Source organism: Triturus cristatus, chromosome 3_1 (assembly GCF_964204655.1).
Source record: "Triturus cristatus chromosome 3_1, aTriCri1.1, whole genome shotgun sequence".
Classification (NCBI taxonomy): domain Eukaryota; kingdom Metazoa; phylum Chordata; class Amphibia; order Caudata; family Salamandridae; genus Triturus; species Triturus cristatus.
The window spans coordinates 92297693-92318166 of record NC_140583.1 but is presented as its reverse complement, the minus strand read 5'-3'; positions in this window follow the sequence as shown (position 1 = coordinate 92318166).

Genomic DNA, 20474 nt, shown 5'->3' with positions numbered 1-20474 from the left:
GTAATCACAAAAATTGTGATTACCTATTTTGCGAATGCATTGAGGTTTGGTGCATCAGAAATGGCTTTTTACCGGTCGCAAACGGGCCGATTCGCATGATGCATGTGTCCCAATGTCTCCACTCCCTGGGAGAAACTATATTCAGGGGCATTAAACAAACTACTGCCGTGGCAGTAGATCCTGTGAACACAAAGAGATCACAGCAATGCCAGTGGTGATTTTGCAATTTGGGAGGTGGTAGTCCAGATTAGGAGGAGATGACATCTGTGACCCTGACAGATGGCTGGCCAGCCACAAGGGACAATATTAGGCCATAAATCTTTGATTTTATCTCACTAAAAATTCCAATTAAATGGCAAGAGAAGACACGAGCATACCAAGTGCAAGCGGGTAGTTGGGATAACATTATAATCTCAATATTCATCAATGGCTGAGAGGTCCATTATAAATAAATTATACAGTGCCTTTATGACCCTACATTTTAAAATATTTTAATCTGTAGTCTCTCAACAAGCCAAACAATACACTTCAGGCCCTTCAAAAGTGAGTGTGCATGTTAAAAACGCTGTGCCATAGGGAACCATAGTCCAAAAAGTGTATTGGACCATAAGAGATATTGCCATGTCAGGTCTCATCTGGATACCAAAATTGTGCATTGATGATATACTCTTATAAAGAAGAAAAAAAACCTGATGTGTATTGCCTGTTTGGTTCTGACTGACAGGGAGGAAAGGACGTGTATTTACTCCAGCTAGCTCCTGGGGAGGTTGAGGTGTATCTGTCCTGCCAGGGTGACTCAGCTCTAGGCAGAAAAGAACTTGGCTGAAATTAGAGTAGCGGGAGGAGTTTTCCCTTGCACATGAATAGGCCCGGTCTGCATTTGGAGTGGTGGGAGGAGTTGCACTTGCACCTGAATAGGCTTGTGCCTGCCTTCTACAATGCTGGCTCCACCCCGCTGTGGTGTGTCTGGGGCCAAAGCTTACACTGTGGATGGGGGTGCTGTGCACTAGTAAATGTATTTTAAAGTGCCCCAAGAACAAAAACATTTTAAATATAAATAAAGGGGCTGTGACTCCATGTAAGGGGAGAAGACACTGCGTGGACTGTATCCAGGGGACTGCTGTGTGCCAGGAGGTACCGCCATTTGTGACTATCTGTTTGTGAGACTGGCCTGCTGGGTTGCTCAAGGGACTGCCACTCTGCTGGGTGACCCTGTGACCTGGCCTGCCTGTGCCCTGTTCTCAGCCCCCAGTGACCTCCCAGGCCTTTATGACTTGCCCAGTCTGATTGGCAACAGTACGTGGAGAGCGCTGCTATTCACGTCTGATTGACAACAGTACGTGGAGAGCGCTGCTGTTCACCTCTTTTCATTTTTAAGAAAAGCGCGTGTTGAGCACTGTTACATTTCACCCAGCGTGGTGAGAACTGGGATCCTGAGGTCACTCTTACCCGTTGCTCATGGTTCAGGTCAGCGTTCGTGCTTTAGGAGAACGCTCCCAGTGAGAAAAAGAAAGCAGCGCTGGAGGGGGCTTGCTTCGTCTCTTCAGCGCCTGAGAGAGAAGCGCTGTGACTTCTTGGCCGGGAGCCCCTCTGCGTGTGTGCAGGGATGGAGCTGGGCCTCGGCAGTTAGGCATCCAAGGAGCCGCGCTCTCCGGAGTCAGGGAGAGCGCTGCATTGCTAGGAGAGGGCCGGCCATGGAAATTCTAGCCGTGTCAGCACTTTTACGTCAGGCCCACAACAGTGCTGGAAATCGGCAGCGTGAGGAGTAATGGCGAGAGTGAGGGCGAAGAAGTCCGCCCGGGCCGTCTACACCAAAGCGCCAAACCTCGGAGCGGCAGCCAGCATCAGCGCTATTTTCCCTAACAGGCCTGCCCTTGTGGAGAGGAGAGCGAGTCCTGCTGGCAGCATCGTCTTGGGAAGCTGTCCTCAGTACTGCGGGCAGGAGAGAAGGAACGGCGTTGCCATGTCAGCGGAGGGTAGAGAACGGTGAAAGAGCCTAAACCTGTGCTTTCTTTACTAATGGAAATCCTGCCTTTGCCTCAGAAATAAAGAACTGCTTTTTGAAAGGTGACACACACATTTCTGTGCCACAGAGTGAAAACATGAGGTCTTGAAATTCACAGACTTCAGCTAGACACTTTAATTTAGCAATTTATGTAACCCATGTGCAAGTAATTCATAGTTTGATTTAAATGTGTTTAGATAAATGTTGTTCTCACGATGAAAATGTGACTCTAACTTGTGAAAACTGTTAAATGTGCATTAGTAGAAATAATTTGCATTTGAATTAGCACAACATTTTATAATGTAGAAACAGAACCAGCTCGTGATTTAGCTTGGTCTGTTAGTTTCTGTTGACCTTAAAGATAAGCAAAGGAATGTTTTTCTCTCCGTGCGAAGAGAACAGTGGCATGATTTACAGCTGTGACCTCGGTCTGAGCTTTATCTCCGTAGTTGCTGGAAATGTTGAAGAAAGCCTCATTTAATTCTTTGCTTTAGTGAGAACAGAAAATCATGTATTTCAAAAGTGCATTACCAAGTTTAATGTTTCTTGCTTAGTTTAAAAAGGTTCTTTTGCAGCTCATGTTATGTGTGTAGTTAGAAATAAAATGTCTCTTTCAAAAGGAAGGTTAGGAAATGAAATTGTATTAAATAAGATGCAGAATGTACCGTGAGAAGGATCTTTGCCTGTCTGAGAGATGACGTATGAAATCTGCAGATGGGTGGAGGCATCCTTTTGGAGAATGCTGGATTACAGTTGGAGGAAGAGAAAGCCACGCCACATGCTTTGTAACATTATTATTTGATAAACGCGTTCCTAGTTAGGAGTTTCAGAGAGAGGAGAGAGCAGAGAGAGGAGAAAGAAGAGAGGAGGAGAGAGGACGCTTTTAAGAATGCAGGCAGGAAGACTTTCAGAGCCCTTTGAGAGAGACAGACAGACAGAGATTTAGAGACGCAAAGCTGCAGAAGAGTTTCAGACTCCGACGCAGATATGAAGGAGAGGGCAGAAGTGATTTATAGATGCAGTGAAGGAGAGGGCAGACCTTTGATGGAGAGCAGAACATAGGCAGATTAGATGTAGGTTTAGTTTCATTCTGATTTTTAGTTTGACTCATTGACTTTGCCAAGGCTTATTTGCTCTATTCTTTGTTTACCTTCATGGGAGATTCTGCAATTATTACTTATTGATTGGCTTATGCTAACTCACTCTTGCTTCTGGAACTTTTCAGGAGTTCTGACTGACATCATTTGATCCCCATTGTCTTAGAAAATGGATTATTTCCTTTATGGAACACGCTGTTTGCAAATTATGATGCTTTGTGCTAACCTAATTTTTCTGTTATAAATTCTGTAACTTGATTGATACCTGACTACTGAATGAAGAGTCAGATTCCTAAATTTTGATTGGAAAATAAATCTCTCTAAAACTGCTCATAACTCTCATTATTGGCTAAAATGTTTATTTGCATTTTATGAATAACTCATGTTTATGTAGAAGCTCCCTGGTCATAAACGGTGGCAAAGATCTATTGACCTTTAGCGGCAATCAGGGTAACGGTAATCAGAGGTAATGGTGTCATATTTCCTAGATTTTCCAAAGTGAGATTACGTGGGATTACTGCTGCAACAGGATGGTAGCAGAGTTAAGGTTAAACACCTTGACCAGAAGGAGCAGTTTAGGTTAATGCCCTGGAAGGAGGTACAAAAATAAATTGTCCAAGTTCGAATAAGGCCCAAGCCCTAAAAAGACCTGATTCCTGATTCCAATGCCCAGAACTTGAATGGCAAAGCGGTATTAGAAGGCGGTCCAAGAAGGCGGTTACTGAAGAAGGTGTGAGTATTAATAGGGAGCAGCACATTTGCGGTAATTTCTGATTGTGGTAAATTTTGATTGCGGTAATTGCACACTGCGGTAATTGTGTTTGATTAGATCATGGTATGCGGTAATGGCATATGTGGTAATTGCATTGGATTAGATTGTGGTATGCGGTAATTTCAGTTGTGGTAATTCCAGTTGCGATAATGGCGGTTGTGGTAATTGCATGGAGTGTGTTAGATTGGAGTGTTGATTTGAATCTGTGATGTCTTGCGTAGTTGGAGTGAGTGTTGAGTGACTGTGAGATCAGGCTGTGAGCGCGCGCAGCCCGGGAAAGTCTTAGGCTCGACGAGTAGCTTAAGCGACTGGGTGTAGAAGACACCCCCGGTAGATTTTGTTGACCACCAAAAGGGGATCGTGAGACGTCATCGATTGCCCGGACCGAGATAGGGGGTGCGAATGTGTGAGTGCGTGAGTAACCGACGCTGGTCGTGGGCTGTTGTATGTGGATTTGAGTATTTGTAACCTATCAGAGGCGATTTGTCAGAGCGGGGGAATAGTGACATCAGAGTGTGCCGCGATAGGTTCGTTGTGTGATTACCGTATCGAGATTAGTTGAAAATCTTCAAAAATTTAAACTGCAACAGGATTGGAGGGAAAAATTTGAAATTTGCGGAATTGAATAAAAATATTGGATTGAATTATTGCAGAAATGAAATTGTTTAAAGGTTTTAAGACACTTTTGAGAGGTAAATCGACAAATTCGATTTGGGTCGGTGACGAGACCCCACCTGATGGAACGCCTGCATATTTTATGTTAACGAATTTGGGATTGTTTTCATGTTTGTGGATTCGCCAATGGTGCAAGGTTACTGAGAAAGAGGGTCCTTTGTGTTTTCCAAAATATGGTACTTTTGAACTGCAAATTATTGACAGATTAAGAGAAATGTTATCTGAAATAAAGTCACCATCTAGAGCCGCACAATTTGAAGCCTTAAGCTTGTGGGAAAAGACAGCAAGAGACAGGGAAAGAGAGAACGAAAGGGTAAAGAATCAGATACAGGAGGAGGAAATTATAGATGACAAAAAGCCTCAAACCAATAGTGATTTAGGGGATGGAATATTGGATGCATTATTAACTGAGTGTCCTCCACCTAATGTGGTCCCCAGTACAAATTCTGATAGTAGTGTAGCAGCAAGTACAACAGGGGCTACTGCTTCTGTTGAACCAAAGAAAATGCAGATTGAGTTAACTCTAAAGACGTTCCAAATTGCCCCACCACCTGTTGATTCGATACCGATAGTGATACCTCCAGGCGTTAATGCTCCAATTGTGACTGATTCGGTACAAAAATTACAAACTGTAGCTGCACAAACAATGCGTAGACAAATTTTGACTGTCCAAATTAATATGGTCCCAACTCAAGAAGCTCAAAGAACTGTAGAAGGAGTAATTACATCAGGGTTTATCTTGACATCTCAGAATTCACAGATTACAGAACAGAAACTGCCCCAAACAGTTCAAGCATTGAAAGATAGAGAAAATATTGTCTTTACAACACCAATAACAAAGGGAGAAACAAAGTTAATTGAAGATGGGATTTTTCGACCATGGTTTGAGGAAGCACCAGGGATTGAAAGGACAAAGAACATGGTAGAACAAATTGACCCAGAACCTGAAAAAGAGAGACCACACAATGTTTCAAATATAAAAATTGAACTTGAAGAAATTGTCAGGGAAGGTTTAGATCTTGGGAATTTGAACAAGTATCAGGAAAAAGACTTAATTTACTTGAGTAAGGAAATTACAAAATGTGCAGAAACTATACGTGACAGACTGACTGATTTGGCCCGAAAAGATGAAATTGATGTTTCAGGAAGTTTTCCTTTTCAGAAAAGCTTCAGGGTACACGTGGATGATGAAGCAATTGAGACAACACGTTCTTCACAAATGCGATTACACATTGCAGAATGGGTGAAATACATTTGTGAATGGAAGGTGTTAGATCTGGGGGTCTCTAGTTGGCAGGGTAGGTACCACTGTCCAAGTAGGGACCCTTGCTTCTAGTCAGGGAAAGGGGGATACACTGTTAAGATAACCCCTGCTCACCCCCTAGGTAGCTTGGCCTGAGCAGTCTAGGCTATCAAAGGCAATGTGTAAAGTATTTGTACCAACACTCACAGTAACACAGTGAAAACACCACAGATTTACTCCACACCAGTTTCAGAAAAATAATGTATCTTTACTAAAAACTTCACAAGACCAAATACTACAGACAAACCAACATATAATTCAAAAAGGTTACTTTAAAGATAGTTCAAGAGTTTGCAGAAAGTACTCCAGGATGTAAAAGTCAGTGTCTTGCACAATGCGAATCTCAATGCACAAAATGCGACACTTTCGTGCCCAACAGTACCTGTAGTTGCGATAAGGTTCCCAAAAGCTATAACAAGGAAGCTTGCAAAGGCGATGCGATACTCCTGAGATCCTGGGGAGGCTTTGCAGCAGCCCTGCTTCACGCAGCAGAGGTGGATGCGCCGGCTCCGATCTGTAAGGGGAGGATGCGATGACTTTGGCCTTCGTTGCGTAGGTTTCTTAGGGGGAAGCTTCACGCACAGGTTCGATGCGACACTCTTCGATGTGGTGCGATGCATGGCGCAGCGGTGCCTTCCGGCGCCGCAACTCTCGATGCGCCACGGAACGGGACTCTGCGTCGACGCACCCGATGACTGGAGACTTTTCACGCACTGGCAGTGGTGCGGCTCGCAAACTGGTTCTGCGATAACCCTCGCAATGGCCGGAATCTTCACGCTTCGGGACGATGCTCGACGCACTCGGCGATGCGGGGACCCTGCGTGTTGCGATGGTGCCGCCATGAAATTTTCCTCGCACTCTCGTCTTGTGACACGCAATCGGATGATGCGTTGGGTACCAGTCACTCTTGTTCACGCTTCTGCTTCCCAGCTCCCAAACACAGCAAAACGACCTCCTGAGGCCCCAAGACTGGGCAAGCACTCCAAGGCAGGTCAGAACTCTCTCAGCAGAGTTCCAGGGGAGCTGGTGGTGAAGTCCTTTTGTTCCTGGGACTTCTTAACAGGGAGCCAGCTCTTCTCAGGCCCTTGGAGATCAGAATCAAAAGAAGGGGACACAGCAAAGTCCTTCCCCTCTCCTTGGCAGCAAAGCAAAACAGCAAGCAGGCAGTCTTCTCCTCTTCAGTCCTTTTCAGCTTTCTCCTTGGCAGAGGTTTCTTCTTAGTTCCAAAGTGATCTAAAGTTTAGGTGTCTGGGGTCCTCTTCTTATACCCCTCCAAGTCTTTGTCTCTCTTTGTTCCAGTGGGGGGATTCCCCTGCTCAAACCGGTTCCTGGGTGTGCTCTGCTCTGGAGCACCTGGTTCCTTTCAGAGTGAGGGGCAGGGTCGTTAGACGCTCAGCAGGAGGTGGAGCCTTCTTTGTGCCAGCAGAGGCAGAGTCCTCAGCCTGGCCAGCAGGGGGTGGAGCCAGCTTTGTGTTTGTCAGGGGCAGCCCTATTCAAACCCAGGGACTACTCCTCCCACCCATCTAAAGCAGATCTCCCTATTCACCCTGCTGCTGACTCATCCAGGCTCCTGGAGCCACCTAGCCCATCACATGACACCAGTCAGCCAACCAGCACACAGGCACACAGGAAGGTTAAACAGGAGAATAGCTACTTTCTAAAAAGTGCTATTCTCACACAGTGAATTTAAAAACCATCTTGCTAAAAAGATGTATAATTAAATTCTGAACACAGAGATACCAAACTTGGATTTTCTATCTTGCCCTTATGGGAAGATAGGAATGTAAACAGCCTTCCCCATTCTATCCTATGGGCAAGATAGCCTCTCAGCAGTGAAAAACGAAAATGGCTGTAATTCACTGCCAGGGCATGTTACACACCTCAGTACATGCCCTACCTTTCAGATACACTGCACCCAGCCCAGGGGGGTACCTAGGGCCACCATAGGGATGCCTGACATGTACAGAAAGGGAAGGATAAGGCCTGGTCAGTGGGTACACTGGCCAGGTCGACATGGCAGTCCTGGACTGCACATAGGCACTGCAAGCAGGCCCAAGACATCATTTTAGCGCTACTCCTGTGGGTGGCACAATCAATGCTGCAGCCCACTAGTAGCATTTGAATCACCAGCCCTGGCACACGCAGTGCACTTTACTAGGGGCTAACAGGTGAAACAAATATACCAATCATGGATAACCAATCAATACAACAATTTACCAAGGGAGCACTTGCACTTTGACACTGATCAGCAGTGGCAAAGTGCCCAAAGCATCTAAACCAGCAAAAACGAAATCCAGCACAGTATCAAAAAACACAGGAGGTAGAGGCAAAAAGTCAGGGGTAACCACGCCAAAGATGCCAGGTCTAACACGTGTCCCCTCCAGCTGAAAGTGGGGAGAACTACCCACCCTCTTGGGAGTTCTCATCGCTAAGGCGGAAAAACCTGGACAGACCATCAGCGTTGGCGTGTTCTGTACCGGGGCGGTGTTCCACCGTAAAGTCCATCCCCTGTAGGGAAATGGACCACCTCAACAGCTTAGGATTCTCACCCCTCATCTGCATCAACCATCTGAGGGGCCTGTGGTCCGTCTGAACCCGGAAGTGAGTCCCAAACAAGTAGGGCCTCAGCTTCTTCAGTGCCCAGACCACAGCAAAAGCTTCCCTTTCAATCGCACTCCACCTCTGTTCCCTGGGAAGTAGCCTCCTACTAATGAAAGCTACAGGTTGGTCCAAGTCCTCATCATTTAGTTGTGAGAGCACCGCTCCCACTCCATGCTCAGAAGCGTCTGTCTGCACTATGAATTCCTTGGAGAAGTCAGGCGCCTTGATTACAGGTGCTGTACACAAAGCTTCTTGGCAGGCACTGGTCCAAATCACTTTCTTCGGTAACTTCTTAGAAGTTAGTTCTGTCAAGGGAGCCACAATGGTGCCATACCCCTTGACAAAACGGCGATAGTACCCGGTGAGTCCTAAGAAGGCTCTCACCGCTGTTTGGGTTTTGGGGGGTTCCCAAGCCCGGATGGTATCTATCTTGGCTTGTAGGGGCGCCACCTGGCCGCTTCCTACCTGGTGTCCCAAATACACCACCGAACCCTGCCCTATCTGGCACTTACTGGCCTTGATAGTGAGGCCTGCACTATGCAGAGCCTTCAACACTGCGCAGAGGTGTTGCAAGTGTTCTTCCCAAGTGGAGCTGAACACAGCGATGTCATCCAGATATGCGGCGCTGAATTGCTCCAGCCCGGACAGTACCTGGTTGACCAGTCTCTGGAATGTGGCAGGTGCGTTCTTCAACCCAAAGGGCATGACACGGAACTGGAAGTGCCCCTCTGGCGTTGAAAACGTATGAACTTAGCGAACAAGTTGGACATCACCTTGCTGTTCGCACAAGAGAAGAACAGTCACTAAATATAATTAAGAACATTAAAGACTTAGATGGAGGGGTGAGATCGGAAGACTCAGAGATTAGAAGGGCGTTTTAGAGATTCTATGAAGATTTATATGAAGAGCCTAATAGAGAACTGGAGAACATGGATGCATACCTGGAGCAATATGAGGGATTTTGTCCTAACGAGGAGGAACAAGCTAATTTAAACTGCACCCCTACGTGGGAGGAAATCCAGATGGCATTGAAATCATTAGCTAATGGAAAAGCCGCTGGGATAGATGGAATCCCCTCAGAATTTTTTTAAAAATTTGCATTACAGCTTAGAACAATTTTGCTTGAATTGTTTAGGTCCATCTTTAATGGCGGTAAGCCTCCTCCCTCATGGTCTGCAGCGAAAATCATGGTCTTTCTGGAAAAAAAATAAAGACCCCATGGAAATGGGTTCTTATAGACCGATCACACTAATAAATGGGGACTCGAAAATTTACTCAAAAGTATTGGCCGCCCGATTAGCCCCTATTATCCATAACATAGTGTCTCCTCGTCAACACGGGTTTATCCCAGGGAGATCAACGGCGGACCATGTCCAACGGGTGATATCACTTTTTGATTTTGCAGGAAAAACAGGAGACCCTATGGCTTTAATACTTTTGGATGCAGAAAAAGCCTTTGATAGGGTCTCCTGGAGGTTCCTGTGGGAAATTATGGGTAAGAGTGGACTCACATCACATTTTATTAAAGCCATGCAAGGACTATATGTCGACCCAGGGGCCTGTGTTATGATTAATGGGACTCTTTCAGAGAGATTTAAGATCACTAGGGGAACGAGACAGGGGTGCCCATGCTCTCCCCTGCTATTTGCAATCTATATAGATGCGTTTGTACAGAAATTAGAAAATCATCCGTTAGTGACTCCGATAAAGGCCTTTAATATTGATACAAAAATCCTAGCGTATGCCGACGATATTGCCATAGTCACCGGCAATCCTGTTCAAGCAATGGCAGCGATAGAAGAGGAAGCGAATAGCTTTGGTAAGATCTCCGGATATAAGTTGAACTCATCTAAAACACAGATAGTCATTAATGACAAGCTAAGGATGGTTGACTATAGAATAACTGAACATGCTGTCTACCTAGGAGTTGACATAACCGCAACCCTTGATAGTATAGTAAGCTTAAATTTAGACCCACTGGTTAAACACACTAAGAAAGAACTAACCCGACTTGACAACTTACATCTTACTATTGGCGGGAGATGCAACGTTATCAAAATGATATTTTTACCTAGATTCCTGTATCTCTTCCGCACAATATGTTTGGAGTTCACTCCCCAACAATTCAAAAACATAGAGAATATCTTTTCTAGATTTATTTGGAACTATAAGAGACCTCGCCGAGCACTTAAATGGCTTATGCTGCCCAAAGAAAGAGGCGGACTCGGAATGCCAAATTTTAAGTTATACTATTGGGCTACGGTAATTAGATATAGTATTGCGCTTTTATCAATAGAAGACGGGCACAACTCCGATAGGACCACTCCACAAGAATTGATCCTAGGGATAGGATGCGAGGGTTGTCTTTGGCGACACATGAACGACAATTATTTTAAGAAAGTAAAACTTAAGACGATCTCCAATATATATAAAGTTTGGATTAATGTAAGAAAACTGCTAGGACTGAGCCGTTTTTCATGCTACACTCCAATTAGGTTTAATCACGATTTACCTACATTATTTCATGACACTTGTATGTCGAGATGGATTGAGAATGGCATTCAGAAACTAGGCTGTCTCTACAATTCCTTTGGTCTAAAAACTTCTTCAGACCTGCAGACTGAATATTCTATCAATCATAGAGATTTTTTTAAGTATCTTCAGATCAGGGATTTTTTGCAAAAAAAAACAGGGGGACGTGACAAATTTCAAAATAATATCATACTAGATACCATATGTAGACCAAATACGCCTAAAATTGGAGTCATCTATGAACTCCTTAGGGATAAACTCCCTGATGACTTGGAAAAACATCTAATGAAGTGGCAGACCTCTCTTGCAATCCAATCTAATATTTCTTTGCGAGCGTATGAATTATCACAAGTGTGCTTAATGTCTATAAACCTCCAGGCACAATTTTATAAAACTTTTTTTTCTCTTTATTATACTCCATATAGGATGGCAAAATGGACAGTAGGAAAGGGAACAACCTGTCCACGCTGCTCGACGGGGGCTGCCGACATGATCCACATGTTTGCCTCATGTGACAAATTATCAGGTTTGATAAAAGAAATCTCTGACTTCCTTTCTGAAATTCTTCAAGTTAATATATCTATCACTCAGGAGGAAATTGTGCTGGGAGTATCTAATAATCAAAGACCTAATCATATGCAGGGCCTTATTTTTGTGGCTATGGCTGTCCTCCGACTCTGTATAGCTTCAGCGTGGTTGGATGCTACCTCACCGGCTTTTGTACAATGGAGAACCAGATTACTAGCAATCTGTACTTTGGAAGTAGCCATATATAAAACTAAAGGGAGGAGAAAAAAGAGAAGAGGGATGCAGATCTGGGGTCCGCTTTTGCAATGGCAATTAGACCACACCTAAAATGCTTGGTCTATAATATGGTTTTATTTGGGAGAATATATATTGTAATTATATAGATGGCGACAATACATGCTGTATTATCTTACAGATTTACCTAATTGTTTTTTCTCTCTTGTGGATGGGTATGATGAGAAGTAATACCTTGGTCCAAAGGGAGGGGTGGGGGGCTTATGTAAATATTATATAATTTTGTGAAAATTGCCAATAAAAATCATTAAAAAAAAAAAGAAAACGCAGACCTCTCCTTGGCCCCATCAGTTAAGGCAATCTGCCAGTACCCAGAAGTTAAATCAAATGTACTGAGGTAGTTGGCAGCTCCCAACCGATCCACGAGCTCATCAGCTCTGTGGATGGGGTGTGCGTCAGTCTTCGTGACAGCATTGAGCCCACGGTAGTCCACACAAAACCTAAGTTCTGGAGTGGCACCTGGCGCAGCAGCTTTCGGTACGAGTACCACTGGGCTAGCCCAGGGGCTGCTGGAGGGCTCAATCACCCCTAGCTCCAACATCTTAGAAACCTCCTTCTTGATGCTGGCCCTGACCTTGTCAGCCACCCGATAAAACTTCTGTTTCACAGGCATGCTATCTCCCGTGTCCACGTCATGGACACACCAGTTGGTGATACCGGGGGTCAGGGAGAACAGAGATGCAAACTGACCCAGCACATGGCGACAGTCCCTCTGCTGTTCTGGGGTCAGGGTGGGCGAGAGGACCACTCCATCCACTGACCCATCTTGCTCCTTAGCTTCCAGGAGGTCAGGAAGAGGATCGCTATCCTCCTCCATCCCTGCATCTGTAGCAAGTAGCATTGTTATTTCAGACCTCTCAAAATGGGGTTTGAGGCGGTTCACGTGTAGGACCCTCATGGGGTTCCTGGGAGATCGCAAGTTGACCAGGTAGGTCACCTCACTCTTGCGCTCCACCACCTCATATGGCCCAGTCCACTTGTCTTGGAGCGCGCAAGGCTCCACTGGCGCCATCACCCACACCATCTGCCCAGGTTGAAACTCCATCAGAGTGGTATGCTGGTCATACCACCTCTTCATCTCATCCTGGCTGGCTTCCAGGTTCGCCTGAGCGAGGGCCCGGAAGCGCTGTGTCTGGTTGCGGATGGCCAGCACATAGCTGAACACATCCTGGGGGGTTTTCCCAGGGGATTTCTCCCAACCCTCCTTCACCAGACTGAGAGGTCCTCTAACAGGGTGCCCGTACAAAAGCTCAAAGGGACTGAACCCCAGAGACTTTTGTGGTACCTCCCTGTAGGCAAATAACAGGCATGGCAAAAAGACGTCCCACTTCCGCCTCATGGGCTCCGTCAGCCCCATGATCATGCCCTTCAGGGTCCGGTTGAACCTTTCAACCAACCCATTTCCTTGAGGGTGGTAAGGAGTGGTGAACTTATAAGTTACCCCACACTCCTCCCACAGAGACTTCATATACCTGGAGATGAAGTTGGTACCCCGGTCAAATACCACCTCTTTGGGGAAACCCACACGGGAAAAGATCCCCATCAACGCATGGCCCACCACCGGGGCTGTGGTTGTCCTGAGAGGGATAGCCTCCGGGTACCGGGTGGCATGATCCACCAGGACCAGGATGAACCTGTTGCCTAAGGCTGTCCTGGGGTCCAGTGGCCCCACAATATCTATCCCCACCCGCTCGAAAGGGGTGTTCACTACAGGAAAAGGCTGGAGAGGGCCTTTGCATTTTCCTCCAGCCTTGCCACTTGCCTGGCAAGTCTGGCATGATTTACAGAAGGAAGCGACGTCCGTCTTCATCCCGGGCCAGTAAAAGTGGGTGGAAAGCCTTTGTCGGGTCTTGTCCTGCCCGAGATGTCCTGCAAGCGGCATGTCGTGAGCCAGACCCAGTAGGAAGTCTCTGAACCCTGCGGGTACCACCAGGGTACGTGATCCACTGGGCTCAGCAAACCTAGGCTCACTGTACAACAAGTCATTCTCCCAGTAGAGAAAAAAGTTCTTGGGATCAGCACCTGCTGCCTGGTCTGCAGCCTGGTGCCGCAGACCTTCAAGAGTAGGGCAAGTCTTCTGCGCACGGCAGAACTCCTCTCTGGAGGGACCACCCTCTTGCTGCCAATGGGTCAGCTCAGGTATGTCTCCCAGCTCAGCTACCTGTTCCCCTGTAGGCTCCAGGGCATCCCCCGTAGGTTCTGCTCCTTCCTGGACCGTGGGAACAGTGGGGGTGGACGCACCACGCCCCTTGCCCTTCCTCTTTCTGGCAGGGACCTGGGCCACTGTTTCAGGCTCCAGGTCTGCTTCACAACCCTGTCTGGCTGCCATGGACCGGGTGGTCACACAGACCCACTCAGGCAAACCCAACATCTCCAAATGAGCCTGGCGTTCCACCTCCCTCCATGGGGAACTCTCCAGGTCATTACCTAGCAGACAGTCTACTGGCATGGATGGACTCACAACAACTCTGAGAGGACCTGAGAACCCCCCCGACTCAAAGGGAACATGTGCTACCTTGCAAAGGCGCACAGAGTTGTCAGCTGACACTACTGGGTGAAGTACGTCTGGAATGATCAGCTCCTCAGGGACCCACTGACACCTGACCGTAGTCACACTGGCTCCAGTGTCCCTGAGAGCCTCCACCCTCCTCCCATTGATGGTCACCCACTGCCTGTACTTCTTAGTGTTATCAGGGACAGGGGTTTCCTGGACCATCTCTGTGTCTCCTAAAGAGACAAGGGACATAACTGCTAAACCCTCCAAATCACTAGAAATTAAATCCCCCCCAAAAGCTACACTAGCTATACCCGGTGTTGGAGCACCAGTGGGTGCCTGGGATTTCTTGGGACACACAGGAGCTTTGTGACCCAATTCCTGACAGTGATAACACCTAATGGGACCCTTGTTATCCGACCTGCCCTTAGGGGGCCAGGTTGGTTTGGGTTTTGACTTGGGGGGCTGGGACTGGTTACCCTGGGAACTATTTTGGGGCCCTTGTGAGAACTCCTTTTAGTTACCCTTGTCCCCCCCACTCTTCTGCTGGGGACCCTGCCCACCTTTGGCAATGGTACCCACAATTCCTCTGTGGACCCTGGTACTGGTCCAGCGGTCTGCCTCCTTAGCAAGCTCAATGGGGTCCGTCAACTTGCTATCTAAAAGATGCTGGCGCAGCTCTGGAACACATAGACTACTCAAGTGCTCCCACTGGAGAAGTGTGGCTCAATGATTAGAGCGGCAGACCCTGATGCAGAGGTCTAGCCCGGGACCAGGGTTCAATTCCCCGCCTCGGCGGGTCTTGGACTCAAAAATTCCACGGACCTGATAATTCTCGCCTCGGTGCCATTCCAATCATGGAGTCCCACTCTGCAACTCTGGGCAATAGCTTGCTTAATCTCCACAACGGCCCCCACAACGCTAAGGATGCCTGGCCTCCACCTTGGGGGTGCCCAGGAGTGGACGCCTCACAGGGAAAGCCAGGATGGGTTCCACAGCGGTATTCGTACAAGCGCCTTGAGACCCTTGCGGGTGAGTAGTGCGCTATACAAGTATCAATTTACATTTTTTTACATTTAACTAATTAAATGTAACAACCCCTTATAATCAGTTACCTTGCTTTCCTTCATCCAACCTTCCAGTGCCCGCGAGTACAGATTCACACACTCCATCCAAGTCTCAGACTCTTTCTTCTTGGAATTCCTAAACTGCAGTCTATACTGCTCTGGAGTAAGTCCATACCTGAGACATAGGGCCTCCTTCATATTGGGATAGGTCATGGTACCTGCTAATTCTAAGGGCTCTAGAGCACTCCTCCCAGAAGCCTCAAAATGTTTCCACAGGCCCGCCCCCCAGGCACACCATTCATCCTCAATGCAATTTCATACGATGTGAACCAGGCATAGATATCCTCACTCCTGTTATAATTCTGCACTAAATCTTTGGGGATATATACTTTACCCCCCTGCACTGGCTGTGCGCTGCCACCATTTGAACCGGACTCCACCTGCTTGGCCTTGATGTCCAGCTCCTTCATGCTCAACTCATGAGCCAAAAGCAATTTTCTTTCCTCAAAAGCAAGGGCATTTTTCTTCTCCTCCAAGGCACGGGCATTCTTGCTCTCCTCCACCGCCTTGTCTACTTCCATTTGCTTCATTTTCATTCTCATTATTTCCAATTCATGGTCTCTCACCCTTTGATTCTCCTCCAACTCCTCTGGAGTGAGCCCCCTACTGGAATGGGAGCTGCCAGCCCTTGAGACTGCTCTGCCCACGGGCAGATCTTGGGGAACAAAACCATCCTCTTCATCTGCATCATCCTCCTCTTGGGCCTCCCACCAGGCCTTCAAGACTTTTTGGAGCTCATCCTTTCTAGCTCCGCTTTTAAAGGGGCAACCACGGTCTTTGCAGAATTGCTTGAGTGCTACCACTCCGTACGAATACAAATCCGCAATGGAAAACTCCACTTCTGCCTTCTCACTTGTTGCCACCTGAGACATGATGCTCTTGAAGAGTTACTCAAAAATAGAATCAAAAAATATAGTATGTGGTTGTCTATTGGTCTGCACTCCTAGTGATGTACACCAATTACTGTGGGTCAAGTACAAATACAAGTTCAATCCTCACCGCTGACCACCAATGTTAGATCTGGGGGTCTCTAGTTGGCAGGGTAGGTACCACTGTCCAAGTAGGGACCCTTGCTTCTAGTCAGGGAAAGGGGGATACACTGTTAAGATAACCCCTGCTCACCCCCTAGGTAGCTTGGCCTGAGCAGTCTAGGCTATCAAAGGCAATGTGTAAAGTATTTGTACCAACACTCACAGTAACACAGTGAAAACACCACAGATTTACTCCACACCAGTTTTAGAAAAATAATGTATCTTTACTAAAAACTTCACAAGACCAAATACTACAGACAAACCAACATATAATTCAAAAAGGTTACTTTAAAGATAGTTCAAGAGTTTGCAGAAAGTACTCCAGGATGTAAAAGTCAGTGTCTTGCACAATGCGACTCTCAATGCACAAAATGCGACACTTTCGTGCCCAACATTACCTGTAGTTGCGATAAGGTTCCCAAAAGCTATAACAAGGAAGCTTGCAAAGGCGATGCGATACTCCTGAGATCCTGGGGAGGCTTTGCAGCAGCCCTGCTTCACGCAGCAGAGGTGGATGCGCCGGCTCCGATCTGTAAGGGGAGGATGCGATGACTTTGGCCTTCGTTGCGTAGGTTTCTTAGGTGGAAGCTTCACGCACAGGTTCGATGCGACACTCTTCGATGTGGTGCGATGCGTGGCGCAGCGTTGCCTTCCGGCGCCGCAACTCTCGATGCGGCACGGAACGGAACTCTGCGTCGACGCACCCGATGACTGGAGACTTTTCACGCACTGGCAGTGGTGCGGCTCGCAAACTGGTTCTGCGATAACCCTCGCAATGGCCGGAATCTTCACGCTTCGGGACGATGCTCGACGCACTCGGCGATGCGGGGACCCTGCGTGTTGCGATGGTGCCGCGATGAAATTTTCCTCGCACTCTCGTCTTGCGACACGCAATCGGATGATGCGTTGGGTACCAGTCACTCTTGTTCACGCTTCAGCTTCCCAGCTCCCAAACACAGCAAAACGACCTCCTGAGACCCCAAGACTGGGCAAGCACTCCAAGGCAGGTCAGAACTCTCTCAGCAGAGTTCCAGGGGAGCTGGTGGTAAAGTCCTTTTGTTCCTGGGACTTCTCAACAGGGAGCCAGCTCTTCTCAGGCCCTTGGAGATCAGAATCAAAAGAAGGGGACACAGCAAAGTCCTTCCCCTCTCCTTGGCAGCAAAGCAAAACAGCAAGCAGGCAGTCTTCTCCTCTTCAGTCCTTTTCAGCTTTCTCCTTGGCAGAGGTTTCTTCTTAGTTCCAAAGTGATCTAAAGTTTAGGTGTCTGGGGTCCTCTTCTTATACCCCTCCAAGTCTTTGTCTCTCTTTGTTCCAGTGGGGGGATTCCCCTGCTCAAACCGGTTCCTGGGTGTGCTCTGCTCTGGAGCACCTGGTTCCTTTCAGAGTGAGGGGCAGGGTCGTTAGACGCTCAGCAGGAGGTGGAGCCTTCTTTGTGCCAGCAGAGGCAGAGTCCTCAGCCTGGCCAGCAGGGGGTGGAGCCAGCTTTGTGTTTGTCAGGGGCAGCCCTATTCAAACCCAGGGACCACTCCTCCCACCCATCTAAAGCAGATCTCCCTATTCACCCTGCTGCTGACTCATCCAGGCTCCTGGAGCCACCTAGCCCATCACATGACACCAGTCAGCCAACCAGCACACAGGCACACAGGAAGGTTAAACAGGAGAATAGCTACTTTCTAAAAAGTGCTATTCTCACACAGTGAATTTAAAAACCATCTTGCTAAAAAGATGTATAATTAAATTCTGAACACAGAGATACCAAACTTGGATTTTCTATCTTGCCCTTATGGGAAGATAGGCATGTAAACAGCCTTCCCCATTCTATCCTATGGGCAAGATAGCCTCTCAGCAGTGAAAAACGAAAATGGCTGTAATTCACTACCAGGGCATGTTACACACCTCAGTACATGCCCTACCTTTCAGATACACTGCACCCAGCCCAGGGGGATACCTAGGGCCACCATAGGGATGCCTGACATGTACAGAAAGGGAAGGATAAGGCCTGGTCAGTGGGTACACTGGCCAGGTCGACATGGCAGTCCTGGACATCATTTTAGCGCTACTCCTGTGGGTGGCACAATCAGTGCTGCAGCCCACTAGTAGCATTTGAATCACCAGCCCTGGCACACGCAGTGCACTTTACTAGGGGCTAACAGGTGAAACAAATATACCAATCATGGATAACCAATCAATACAACAATTTACCAAGGGAGCACTTGCACTTTGACACTGATCAGCAGTGGCAAAGTGCCCAAAGCATCTAAACCAGCAAAAACGAAATCCAGCACAGTATCAAAAAACACAGGAGGTAGAGGCAAAAAGTCAGGGGTAACCACGCCAAAGATGCCAGGTCTAACAGAAGGGTTTTGAGAAATTAGACAAGTGGGCAAGGAAACATGAAAAGAAAAAGAAACCACCAGACCTAGCAAGGAAATGGGAGAAGAAAAAGAAACCACCAGACCTAGTTGAGGAAAACAATGAACAGGGTGAAGGAGAAATTTCAGCTCATCCACTGAGAGAAATAGTGGGAGAAGTGCATGTTCATGTACCACGGGACAAAGGTGAACTTGCAGCATTTGTGAACAAATTTCCAAAATTGAGAGACAAACCTGTGCGTACCACACAAGTTCATGGATTTCTTGAAATCTCAAATGTATTGTGGATTGATTTCAAAATGTTCTATGACACTGCAGAGCTAATTGAATTGTGGTCTGAATGTAAAGCTGTTGTGCAAGGGCCAGGTGGAGACAATGAGAGAGTCTTGCACTAATGCACCATCTTCTGTTGTTATGGAGAAAAATGAAGCAGTGATTACTTTTCTGAAGGGCAGAGTCCCACCAAAAGATCTTAATTGGGTAAAGATCAAGAGAGCCTCACAAGAACTAAAAGATTTGGCTAATGAATTTTGTGAAAGAGTGTGACAGGATTTTCAACATCACAGCAAGAGAGAGTGTACTGATGTTAGTGACATGAGATTCTTTGTGTCTCAATTTGTTATTGGATTAATGATCTTTGCTCAGATCAGTGTGTGCATTCAGCAAAGTGTGGTTGGTTGGCAAAGAAAGTTGATAGATGGGATTGCGAAGGACGAAGGTGAGATACAAGGTGTGGTTCCACAAGCAGGAGTACAAGGTGCTGAAGGAGGATTTGGTGTTTTACAGGACAGAGATAGAGGAGTTTTGGTTGGTCCAAATTTGAGTATGGATGTCGCGATATTGAAGAAAATGACCTTTTGCCATCTTTGTAACAGATTTGAGCATTGGAAGAGGAAGTGTAGACTTAAACCTGATGCAGTAAATGGAAATGCACAAATAGAGGGAGAAATGCAGATGCCAGTTCAGCAAAAGCAAATGGTAATTCAGAAACAGGTACCAATGAGACAAGTTCTCCAAGCCCAGATTGTCCCACAAAATATGGGAAGCCCTCAGATTAATTTAAATCAGTTGTCCAAAGCAAATTTGAATTTTTTTCAGAACCAAAATCAGAACACGTTTCAACAGTCGGCTGTATTTGAAATCGACAATTTTGGCCCCAACATTTCTGAGATCATTAGATCCATTATGAGAACAGTGGAAGGTCCAGACCTACCTTACTTAAGGAAAAAGTATGAAGTTGCAGGAGTTCTAAACAGACAGATTGCAAATTCATCTTTAGAGCAAGTTTTAGCAAAATTAGGTTCATTTGAGGAAAGTTACCAATTTATTGTTTGTGACTCAGGCCTGACAGGAAACCTATTGTTTTGCAAGTTAAACTGCACAATTTACTGTACACCGGAAGATATTGAAAATCAGAATCCTGATGAGGATGTACAGTTTTGAATGGCTCAACAAGAGACAGCTGAAGGATTGGTTTCAGAAATGACGGTTGAAAAATTACCCTCTGATTTGGAAGAAATGGTGAACACAGTAGTATGGGAGTTCACAACGAAAGATGTCGAATTAATAAAAAGTGCAGAACCAGTCTTAGTCAAATTAGAATCAGATGCCATGTATACAGCAACACCATCATACAATTCGAC